We start from the raw sequence: 12,204 nt of genomic DNA on the forward strand, positions 1-12,204 counted from the left end.
TCTGTTTTGATAGAGACAGCCATAAGATGTCTTTTCACAAAATTTTAAAGCTGCTGCTTCTTTGTTTTTAACAGTGAGAGATGCTAAGGGCAGGTACCTGTCACCTAGCTGGTGATCTGGGATAGCTGAGGATCCAAAACAGGAAAGGAAGGCTGATCTCTGTGTTACCCCACTGCACACCACCACCTGTGTGACAAAGGATAGTGCCATCGATCCTTTTTTAAGGAGATGGAATATACAGAGTTTGGTATTTGTTATGACTTAAATAAGGAAGGAAGCATGATCACTTTTCTAGTTTGTATTTGTGAATCTGATTTCACTTTTCGTCCCTCCTGGATGAAAGTTTGCTTTTATTAACTTATTTTCAGGATATTCAAGGGTTGATCTCTAGACAAAGCATCACTTGGGATCTCAGATTTCAGGAAATCTGCAGGTGAGTTCGGTAGTTCTGACATAACAAAGTCCAAAAAGTCCTCTAGTTCACTTTAAAGCAGAAAGTAAACGTTGGAGAGGTTGACTGAGTAACTTTGCAGGCAAACTTGTATCTTCACTGAACCAGAAGGTATCTCTTATTCACACCAATATGGACACACCAGGAACCCAGTGAGAAACTACATTTAGGAGAAGGTTCCATTGAGCAAACCCAACATGCACTTAGTTCAGATAAACCCTGGAGAGCCAACCAGTGAGACCTCAAAGTCTGGTGTAATTTGCAGTCTGATGTGTCCCAGTCCAACTTCACCACTCTCCTCTTGTAAATCAAATGGAAAAAATCAGGCAAAATGATCAGGCACTCAGATGTGGTCCCAGAATAAGTGCAAAGTCTGTTTTGTGGTGTATGGGTCTTGTCTGATTTCTGCTCACATGCCACTCAAAAAGTCCATGTAGGTTTTAATCTGACATTTAACCTATGCAGAAGCATCTACACACTTTAAAAGAAAGTCAATGTTATTCAAGTGTATTTCACTTTTAGTGATGGTCGAAGCCATTATTTTCAAAATCCTTTATTTTAAATGTCCTATCTGGGCAATCTCACTAAAAGAGCAGTAGTTAGATGGCTAACCTGCTTCTTTCCTTAAGGAACTTGCAAAATACTTGCATCTAAAGCTTTCTAAGATCCTTTCTACAGAGTTAGTGAGTGAAAAGAAAGGAAAATATTTTGGAGGTGCAGCTCATAAATTTCTTCTTGTTTTTCTGGCAGCCAAGTAACACAGAGGGCTCCTGTATGGAGAATGTGTTGTCTCACCAGGTAGGCAAAGGGTACCTTTGCAAGTTATTTCAGCAAATTGCTTAAAATAAATAGATAAAATATTGAGTCTAAAGGTGTGGTAGTGAGAGGGAACTTGGTCTGAGAAAGGATGGAGCAAGCAGGTGTCCTCTCCTTGCCCATTGTGCTCTTCCCTAGCTTCACTATCTTTTAGGATTTCATCAATGCTGTTGCAGCAATTCAAACTTCTGTGGCTTGAACCCAATACAGTTTTGTGGTCTCTGACAGCTCTTCCCTTTCTAAACAAGAACAGAAAAATGCAAACACTCAGAGAAACTAATGATATTGAAAATCCGCTGAAAGCAGGGTGAGAGAGAATCGAGAAGGGCGGATTAAGGAAAAGCCCTGCTTGAATCCATCCTTTTGTTTTATGGCCGATGTAGCCTTTCCTCGACATATCAACAAGAAACAAAGGATTGAAATCAAATGAAAGGGTCAGCAATTAGAAGAGAATTGTCTGTAGCATTTCAACAAAGCCACCAATCGCTTGTGCCGGCGTTGGCTGCTCTCCCCCACCTCTCCCTCTGTTCCCCCTCGTTACACGATACTACTTGGGAACATGTTATCAAGGACTGAGAATCAGGCCAGTGGCTGCTGATGTTAAAAGGACATGACATGTGCACAAGGCAGGGCATAGGGGCTGGCTGCACATATTAAAGGCAAGCACATCACAATCCAATTAGCAGAAATGGAGTGTGTGTGCTGGCTCTGGGAATTTTTTTTTTTTTTTTTAAAGTAATACTTCTGTGCTTTTTCTATTGATTGATTTATTTTTGAAAGGAGTAATTCCCTTCTAGCTTTTCTTCCTCCTCTCCTCCCTCCTTCTCCCCACCTTCAATTCCTTCACCCCTGAGTTTTCACCTCACCAGAGGAACACGAGTTCAAAGGCAATTGGAGTAGAAATAAAAATAAAAACAAAAACAAAATATTATGAAAGTGAAGAGTTCTCTAATCTCTTTTTGACCTTCCTGTACAAAGGGCAATTTCTGCAAATCTACTGCAAACTTGTAAATCTTCGGTACTGGGAAAGATAAAAGCAACATTTAATATTTCATTAGAATTTAAGCTAGCTAGATAAATATGTGTCTGTGCATGTATAGAAATTTCTCCTTACTATGTTTTTAAAAATGTTTTAAGTACATCTCCTCTTCCTTAACACGTTACCTAGCCACCAGAGTTTTTATTATTTTATTGGAATTCATCTCCTGTAGCTTTCATTCACTATTTAAGTAAGAATGAAGAGGAAAAAATTCCTAAAGGAAGGACAGGTTTTAAAATTCTGATACCTGAAAAGAACACAATTTTCATTACATTCAGCATGTTTTATTGAATGCAGAATTAAGAATACAGTCAGTATTCAATATCTGCAATGATGCATTCCAGTTCTGATATAATGGGCAATAGTTTGCTGTTGGACTGTAGTCTTTCTGCTTGTTTATCTCCTAGACTAGCTGAATAATTAAACTCATGTAAATTTAAGTTTGCATATAGTCCCACTGAGACTGAGGGAGTTTTTTGTCTGCCTGAAGTTAGTTTCATTGTAAGTAGTTTGTTGGTTGAGGCCCAAAGTTTTATCTCAAGTCGTTATGCTCAAAGGTGTCCTTGCTCAGCAAATCACTTTAAAACATGCTCAGTTTTAAGCATATGCCCAACTCCCTCTCTTAGGACTCATTTTGGTACCATGTGTGGCCATGAGGATGGTCCAAGGGAAAGGTCAAACAGCAGAGAAATCAGACAGGATTTCTTTGCACTCATGATGGTAAATACGTAGAATTTAGTGAGAGGAAAACAAATCCATGGGGAAAAGGAGAAGTTCAAATGAGGTAGGTGGACCTACATGGGCATTCTCGCTTCCTTCCTTCCCACAGCTTCCTCTGTTCCTATAATCTCAGCACAGATGTTTCCTTTTTAATCCCTGGCTCCAGCTGGCAGAGCATCTCTGCTCTACCGTACTTAGTCGCAATTACTGCAGACATTAACTCTGCACATGCTTCGGAAATTGACTGCTTTTTCTTCCTTGGAAATGTTGCTCATCATCAGGTTTTTAACAGCCAGAAATAAAGGCCATTTGTGTAATGATGAATCCGATTCCCTTCAAGATTTGTAAGAGAGATAAAAGGCACAAGAAGCAGGCTTAAAACAATTGCTGGCATGGTGGAAATTTTGGATATTGAATTTATAATACCTTGCTTTACTAGTGCAGAGAGTCTCCATCATGTGCTGGAAAAGGAATGGGAAATATGTCAAGCAGATGCCCTAGTCACCCGACTGATGCTACTTTTCCAAATTAATCACAAGCACTTTATTTATTTTGATCAGCAAATCAGAGACTTAGTATACTAAGAGTGGGGTGTGTCTTCTTGTAGGTGAACTTTCATTTATTAATGGAGTAGGGGTTGATCAAAGTGTCAAAGCTGCGAAACTCAAAGGTCAGATCCACTCTTTTCCTTGCACCCAGGCATGAGACTGTGTCACCTTAGGGTCATCCATTTGTGGTGTGGTGCTGCTGAAGTGCCACTAGAGCCTGATGTGACCCAGGCCAGAGTCTAGCATAAAAAAAATACAACCCTGCCCTGGGCTTAAAAACAATACAAAATCCTTCAGCTGCTGGATTCAGGTGTCCCACCTTACCCTGCTTGTCCTGATTGTGTATTTTTTTCTGTATTCAGCAACTTTCCATTGGATGTAGAAGCAATCTGAGACAGCTACGCTACCATGACAGATGGGATGGATGGACAGAAGAACAGTGAAGAATCTGGGAACATCAAACATCAGGTAAGGCAGTTGGTTTGCTTTGATGAAAACTCTTAAATAATCTAAATAGACTATGCAAAATATCTTTAAAATTGTCAAGAATCCCTTCAGTTGATCTGCACTCTGTCTTTATCTGCATGATGCTCATGGATTAAGATTTTCTGTTCTTGATTCTTGAGGGCAAACTGATTAGTGCATGAAAATCTATTCATTAAGTCACTGTGTTCCTCACTTTGTTCTCCTCCTTCCCCTTTAGCACTTGCTGAAAGCGCTGGATGCATTCCCATCACTTTCTCCCTCATTCCTGTGAAGGAGGAGAATGGATAGCATATCCAGCCTTCAGGTGGCTGCTAATATGACATGTACAACTTCAGACATTTGTGTGAGCACCCAGAATAACAGGATAAAGTTGGCGACAACCTGAGGTCGTCTTGCCTATGAACCACCTAACCACTGCCCTCCAGGTAAGAAACTGGAAACCTGTGCTTATCTCTACCAGTTAATGTTCTTACGTGAGCAGACCACTGCAGACTAGATAGATGTGCTGTTACAGACACGAAAACCTTTTAAAGGCCCTGGAGAGCTTTTAGTATGGATTCGTGCTACCTCTCAGTCAATAAGAAACACAGGATTGGTTTGACAATGACAGTTCTAGGACTAAAATAAGAAAGTTCTGGCAAATGATAACAGCTCTGTATGCGCCTGTGGAAAACTTGCACAGATGTGCGTACAGTTTTCCCAGGAATGACCTGTAAAATCCAGATTATTAAATAAAAGGAGAGGTTCATTCACACTGTCTTGCCTAATACTCTATGCGGCCTTGGTATCATTATGGCCCACTAAAAGGGCACAATGATCAAGTATTTTGGCTTTCTACTGCTATTGAGTCCGTTCACTGATGGGGAACAAGAAAGGAAAATGAGAAGAAGAAAACAAAACTGAAAGTGCTTGAGGACAATTCAACTTTGAAATTGTTTTCATTAAATACAGGGAAAGTGCAAAATGAGCCCTATTTGAAACTTGCTGGATAAAGGCTGTTACGAAAGCTTTCAGTATTTTTTTTTCAGCTTTGGCTCTTCTTGTACACTTCTAGGCTAGATGAAGTGTGTATGAAGGCATCACTGACATCAGCAATTGGAAAGTAAAGAAAACAGTAAGTGCAGCTTGGCTATTGCAGAGAAACTGTAAAACCTACTACATACGTAAAGCAGGAAGAAAAGAGAAAGTTAAAGATTTTTTTTAGCTCTGTGACTTCTCTTTGATCATATTTCATGTAGCATGCACAAGAATGCCACAAATAGTTTCATATCTAAGAGAAAAAAATAAGAAAGGGTGGGGGCTTTTGCTTTGAGGGGGTGCTTTGCATGAAGAACTTGTTTAAAAAATAAAACACATATACCAAAAAATGAAGAAAAAACCAAGGCAAAATAAAGCCCTGCAGAGTTGTAGAAGTCATTTAGAAGAACTAAGAAAGCTGCAGAGAGGTTACTTGCAATAAGACTTCTAGATGGTAATATTTTAAATTTGAAACCAGTTCCAGGTGACTCACAAAATAGTTGGGCTTGTGAGAATGAACATCAGCAAAAACCTATAGCAATATTCCTTGGAGGATGAAGGCACTTCAAAGAAATCTCTCCTTACCCTCCCAGTTCCTCTAATTTAAACCACAGCAATGACCATTAAAGTTATTTTTCCTCTGTTAATGAAATTTTGCAAGTTTCTTGGCTTTAGTTTTTATTACCAGATCTGGTTTAGTAGGTAGCTTAAAATGTTTAAAAGGAACTAATCTGCAATTACGTGTTTCTTAATAAATACTTGGTGCTTTATGCAGTGCATTTGTTGCACGTAAAGTCAGCAAGGAAAACTCAGCTCCTGTGTGCAGCCAGCTAGATTCACAAAAGTGTTCTCCAGCCTCTTTGAACCAATTTCCAGGATCTCACAAGCCTGTCGAGTGTCTCACTACCAGAGGATGTTGACCAGTAGAGTTGGGAGCAGGGATTAAGCGTGGGCTCTTGACGTGCCCTCTCTCTAATAAGAGTTGGCTACTGTGGCGGAGTTGAACGAGAATTCAATTGTGATGGAAGTTAATAGGATTTATTTTTATTGCTGAGGTGCTGGGAAGTGGATGAACCTTGGAGTTCACTTTGGCTCCCAAGCTATGTCAACTAGTCCTCGATGGTCTGGCTGCCTTTCCCAGTCTTTGCCTAGATGGTTTTGCCTGCAGTGCGATGGCATCAATATCAATAAGTCATCCATCACCTTATGAGCCACTCCAAGGAGGGCAATAGCTGATGCTATGGGCCTGATTTCTGTGCTATGCATATCTGGAGGAAGATTTGGTTTTTGCTTCCTCCACTATGGTCCCATAAAATGAATTTCCTTCAACAGTTTGGGCTCAAGTTTTGTTATTTTTATCTGACCTTGTGTAACACACACCACAGTGCAGACTGTGGGGGTGACTGGGAGATAAAAGCACATTTCTAATCCAAAGAGATATACAAATATAGACTCTGCCTACGTTTCCCTCTTCCCAGCTGCCTTATGAGGAAGAGGAGCTGGCCCAGAGATGTGATCCTCCCTAAATCAAAAAGACTGGTGTAAGCAACAGGGGAAATGGAGAATATAGGCTTTTTTTCCCCTTTTTGTTTTTGAGATATTTATGAGAAGGCAAAAAGCTCTCTGTATCAACTCATAATTTCAAATGGTTCTCACATAATTTCAGTAGGTGGTTCTAGATGTTGGTTACTTGGTTCAGTTTGGAAGGAGAGATTGGTTTAATTTTGTTGCCTGACTAAATGAACTCGATGTTCAGATTCACATTTCTTGAACTGAAAGTCTTGTTATGATTTTAAGCTGGCTTCTCACAAACACTCCTAAATAATTGATCCATTTTTCTAGGGAAACAGCCAACTTTTATGTCTCAAAGTATTTCAAACCCCAAATTTATATTAAGATTTGAATTTGAATTGACATTTCCCCACACAATGTTTGTCTGTCTCCATTGTGTTTATAGGCAGAGGTTATGTTTTTGGCAAGTTGACATTTAATATTTTTTCTGTAGTTCACTCCTAAAGGAATGAAAATTGGCTCAGATTATGAATTCAAATGGAGTTTTTCCAAGTGCCTATATTACAAGTTCCCCTTCACCATCTGAAAACTGAGCTATTCTCCTTTTAGTATCACTAAGTACTCATGATAACAAAGCTAGTAAACATTTTTCATGAAGTTAGACTCATCAATCCCAAGTTATCACTAAATGGAGTTTAGAAGCAAGGAAAAGGAGAGCCAAGAGACACCCTGCAGTGTATTTGTCCCAAAGGAGCGTGAAAAAAAATGTACCAATGTCTCCTCTCACCTTCTAAGAGAATGTCAAAATCAAATTTTAGCGTAAAGAAACGGGAAAAAACTGGTGGCTCTATGCTAACCGGCAAACTAGCTTCAGAACCACTTAAAATCAGACTTCCCCCTGACACAAAGGAATTCTGCTGCCCTATAGCCCCTTACTTAAAACTGTAGGGAGGAAAATGAAAAAAAAGAAAAAGGGGGAAAATGAAAAGAAAGGGAAAAGCCTTTAAGCTCATCTAGTCCATCCCTTGCTGATCCAGGCATGCTGCTGACAGTATTTTCACATCCATGAGTGCTTTGTCCAGGCTACTTTACCTCCATCACTGGGCCTTCCATCCGCTCTCAGGAGAGATCATTCCATTTATTTGTTATGAGTTGGCTGTATGGATTTTTTTTTTTAAGTTTTATTTTTATTTTCGTTGACAAACCAAGCAGTAAAGATTGGGTTGCCAGACCCAAACTTCTCCACAGTACAGGTTGGATTTTTTTTTCTTTTCTGAGAATGGGAAAAAGCTTTCAAAGTAGAATCCCCTCCCCCTTGCTGCTCACCATCACGAAACCCTGACTACAGAAGCATCTCATTCATCCCCTGAAGTGTAATCTCTTGAGAACTCAGAAATACTCTATAACCTGAAAACACTCTTGAAGGATAAGAAATAATGGACTGCTTCCACAGTAGGTAAAAGGCAGGGTTTTGTCTTGAATTAGTGTCAGCTTTTACTAGGACATGGGGTTTTAGATGTATTTCTGAGCTAGACATGTGTTATGATCCTGTGTGTGCTCTCTGCTACTTCAGCTCTATTACTACACAGAGTCTGTCTGTCTTGGGGTCCACTTTCCAGAACCAGAGAATTTTGAGCCTGATTCTGAATTTTTTTACACCACTGTTCTAAATCAGACAGTTGCTCTCAGCAGGATGATTGATACCAGCATGAAGCAGAGGTGGGTTAGATGGACCTCATGCCCTTTGCATTTCAGGAAGGAATCAAATTTTCCTTCCTAACTTTCACCTTTGGTTATAGGCAAGCAGTATTTGGCTTTTCAAAGGAAAACAGTTGGAGGAAGGCTATATGGGGGACAAAATGCAGCTAGGCTCTGTTCTGCCTGTGAATTTGCAGGCTGCTGTGCAAGGCATCCAGCTCTTTGTACTAACAGGAGTGCTAATATGATGTATTAAATGTCACACCAGCATCGCTGGGTATGCATATCTCTCCCGTTGTACTGCCTGTTTATGCTTATTCAGCTCTTTGAATAATTTAACACATTTCATACTCCAAATTACCCACAACAGTTTGACGGGGCTGCTGGCAGTTTACTTGAAACACTCAGTGTTAGGTCAAAGTAGGGCCCAAGCATCTGCTAAATAGAAGGACATTCCATAGTTAGCAAAGTATAATTAGACTTATTCCTGCACACTTTTCTTTAAAAAATAGGTAAATCCATGCTAATCCCAGTGATACCATAGAAATTAAGGGGCTGTACTGAACACTGATACGTACAGCCCAACACCAGGAATGGTTGGGACTGAAGAAAAATAATTCTGGAGACCAGTAGATGTTGAGGACAGATGAAACTAAGCAGGATAGCACAGCTATGTCAGCATGTCACCCATGCAGTTTCAGAGCAGAGAGACTGATTACCTTGGCGCAATTAGGCTGGAATTAGGGATTTGGGAAGCTTCATCCCCAGCAGTGCAATGTTCTTCATACATTTATCTGAAACTTGGCCTAGAACAACAATCCACTGACTGGGTAATGAACCTGGAGCACACGGAGCAAGGACACGATGCCCTGCACTCCTCCATCTCCTGTGCTGCTGGAAACAGACACGAGGTGTACACCATCTTGGGTGTACACTGTGAATTCTCTCTCAGGCTTCACCTTTCTCTATCCTTAATTAGCTCAGGCTCTTGCACTGAGAACATTTGAGCTGGATGGGTATAGAAGAGAGGTGGGAATAAAGAAAATGGGGCATGGTCTTTGGCTGGACAGCTGGGGCTGGGAATCCTGCTCAGGATTAATGCAGGTGGTGACCCATTAAGTGCTGCTGTTGTGTGGATTAAAATAGGAAGGAGACACAGAGCTGAGAGAGACAAAGTACCTGGTCCTTCACAGATGTGCCTTTCTGGTACTGGGGTGTGTTTAGCCACTAGGGCTCTCATCTCTTTGTGTTTTTATTTTGAGGAAGATGCAGAACGAGCATTGCTTTCTGAGCAGTGCCTGTTTGCTTTTTGGTGGGGTGAGGCTGTGCGGTGTCCACACTGGACCGTTTTCACTTGACACAGGTAGCCCAGCAATAGATCAGTGGACTTGGCATAGTGGTGCTCAAAATAGTTTTGGCAGGAAATTTGGAACTGCTGGATGCATGTGGCTCTGAGACATGAGGCAGCAGGCAGGGGCTGGGAGGTGGACTGATCTCCCCCAGGGCCACCCAACTCTCCATCAGCACCTCTCCACACTCCTCTGCTCAGACAGAAACCAGAGAAAGGACAGGATAGCAAAAAAAAGAGTGTTTTCAATTAAGAGTTAAAAATCTCATCCCTCACAGTGCATCAGGTGGGAGGAATCTCTCCCCAGCCCTGCGGCTCACCCAGGGCCCCACAAAGTGATGATGCAGGGCACAGTCAGCGGAGATATTTGCAAAATGACAGCAGGGCTCTGATTGAGTGAACCTCCCAGGTCCAAAGCCCCGCACTGCTCGGGAGGATATGCTGAAAATCTTTCTCAGGGATTTGCACATCCTTACAACAACTAAGGGTCTGTAATGAAATGTTTGCTTATCATCCATTTAACCTGCTTCGAAGCAGGCTGAGCCTGCATGGTAACCTCAGGTCAAAACTATTTTGGATAGCTGAAACTCATGATAAACACATGCTTTTGAAGGTTAGAAAGCCATCAGTGGGAGACATCAGATTCGCTTCTTTATTATTAGAAGGGGAGAAAATCCAGGAGTGTTCAGAGCAGCAAGTTTTGTATAAAACATGAAAAGCAGATGGGGGGAGGTGGCAGAAGGAAGGAGGAATCTTTTTTGATACCAAACAACATTGCTTCTGCAGCAAATCCTTTTTCCTTGTAATTTAAGATTGTGCTTGAAATAAGGAGCCAGCTGCACCTGGGGGGAGCAGAGGGCAGCCTGTCCTTTTGGGTGTTTGATTGGCTCTTTCGTGTATACCTGATAATTACTGGAGCTGGTAGGAATACAGTTGTGCTACTTGAACACGCACTGAGCAGCATCATATCCACAGCAGCCCTGTTTGGTCTGAGATCTCCAAAAGTGGGAGAGAAGATTGTCACAGAGCACAGGTCTTTACTGATAACCAAGTTATGGCCTTGCCTAAACTTCACTCCAGCTGGATCTGCTAGTGGTCTGTGCCCACCGAGGGGCTTTCAGCTGTATTAAGCAACCTAGATTAAGGTATTTCACTTAGAAAATGCATCTTTATTTCTCAGGTCCAGATAGAAATCCTGCTACTTCCTCTGTGATATGGGAGGAGTCCCAAAGCATAATCTGGAGTTCAGTCTCATGGACATTGCTTTTAATATCATCATTAAAGTCCTGGACTGATGAGTGAGACGAGGGGAGACGGGGGGCTCTCTTTACACATGCCTGCTCCGAGCCACAGCTGACTGCCTGAGCACTGCCCAGGGAAACCAGAAACACTTTCATTGCTTTTTGAGACAAATGTTCATTGATGTGTGCATGTGTGCCTGCATACACACACACACACACATGCAAAAGGCAAAGTTTCATCCCTCAGAATTGCAATCCTTTGAAGCCACCTGTCTCTGAACAGTTTTCTGTATAATGAGCAGAGCTCTGTGCTGTAACTTTTCCCTTTGTCCCCAGTGCCAGCTGTATAATTCCCAACCCAAGAAACATTGCACCCTTGCAGAACTTCTGCCTCAGTCCAACAGTGCTGTTGTACTAGGTTTTCTGCCATAGCAGCCGCCTACAGGAATGATCAGCAAAGAGATGGCAAAGGACGATTCTTCCACTGGGAGGACTCCGCATTTCCTCTCTTCCCAGGGCCTCCACACTAAGTGGGCTCAGTTTCCAAGTGAAAAGATCCTGTTTTTTTCTCTTTTCCCTTAATGGTCAGAGATGGCAAACTCCCTCTGGGATCTGTGCATTCAGCTTTGTTCTTTCTCCCTCCCTGCTGTCGCCAGTAATTAAAACTGAGCGAAAAAACTGAACATGCTATTTTTTGAATAGATATTTGAAATTTAAAGTGGAAAAAAAAAAGTTGTGAAACTTGTCAGATCAATGATTTGACACATATTATTTAGCTGGCTCTAAATATTCTGGAGTGAGAACTTAGTTAACAACTTGTTAACAAAGCATAATTCGGAATAAAACCCAGCTCTCTCTTTGCTAGCTGCATTTGCAATATGGAGCTGGTTCTAATAACTCTGTCTCTAAAATACCAATGTATTTCTCCGCAGTTTCTAACAGTTTTTGCCACTGTGGTGCACAGAAGTGGGATGGAAACAAAATACAGAGGCAATATCTATCAAATCTTGGAGGCCAAGGAACTGCTGAACACCCTGATCTGAGTAACTTCTCTGAGTCACATGCAGGACATTGGTGCTGGGGAACTCAAGCTTGTCAGCACTTAAAAATGAGTTAATCCTTTTAATTAAGCACTTGAGAATGAATGACATATGAAGAGCAATTTCTTTGAGGAAAAAAAAGTAGAGGTAATTTTTCTAATGCCTGTGTTGCAGTCTGCCCTCTCTGGCCATGTTAATGTGCCTTGGTCCATGCTTGGCCTTCTTTTAAAGATTACTTTTTAATGATGGATAAACAGGCCTGTTCTCCCCCTGAAGTGCATCCCTTAC

General features: G+C 41.4%; 1 long non-coding RNA gene across 1 annotated transcript; it reads left to right on the plus strand.

Moving 5' to 3' along the window:
- Positions 1–3,941: 3,941 nt before the first annotated feature.
- On the plus strand, positions 3,942–11,909 carry LOC125332446. Its single transcript, XR_007206490.1, has 3 exons — positions 3,942–4,042; positions 4,278–4,485; positions 11,809–11,909. It is a non-coding gene; the product is annotated as an uncharacterized LOC125332446 (long non-coding RNA).
- Positions 11,910–12,204: the final 295 nt, after the last annotated feature.

The sequence above is a fragment of the Corvus hawaiiensis genome, chromosome 13 (genome assembly GCF_020740725.1).
Source record: "Corvus hawaiiensis isolate bCorHaw1 chromosome 13, bCorHaw1.pri.cur, whole genome shotgun sequence".
Classification (NCBI taxonomy): domain Eukaryota; kingdom Metazoa; phylum Chordata; class Aves; order Passeriformes; family Corvidae; genus Corvus; species Corvus hawaiiensis.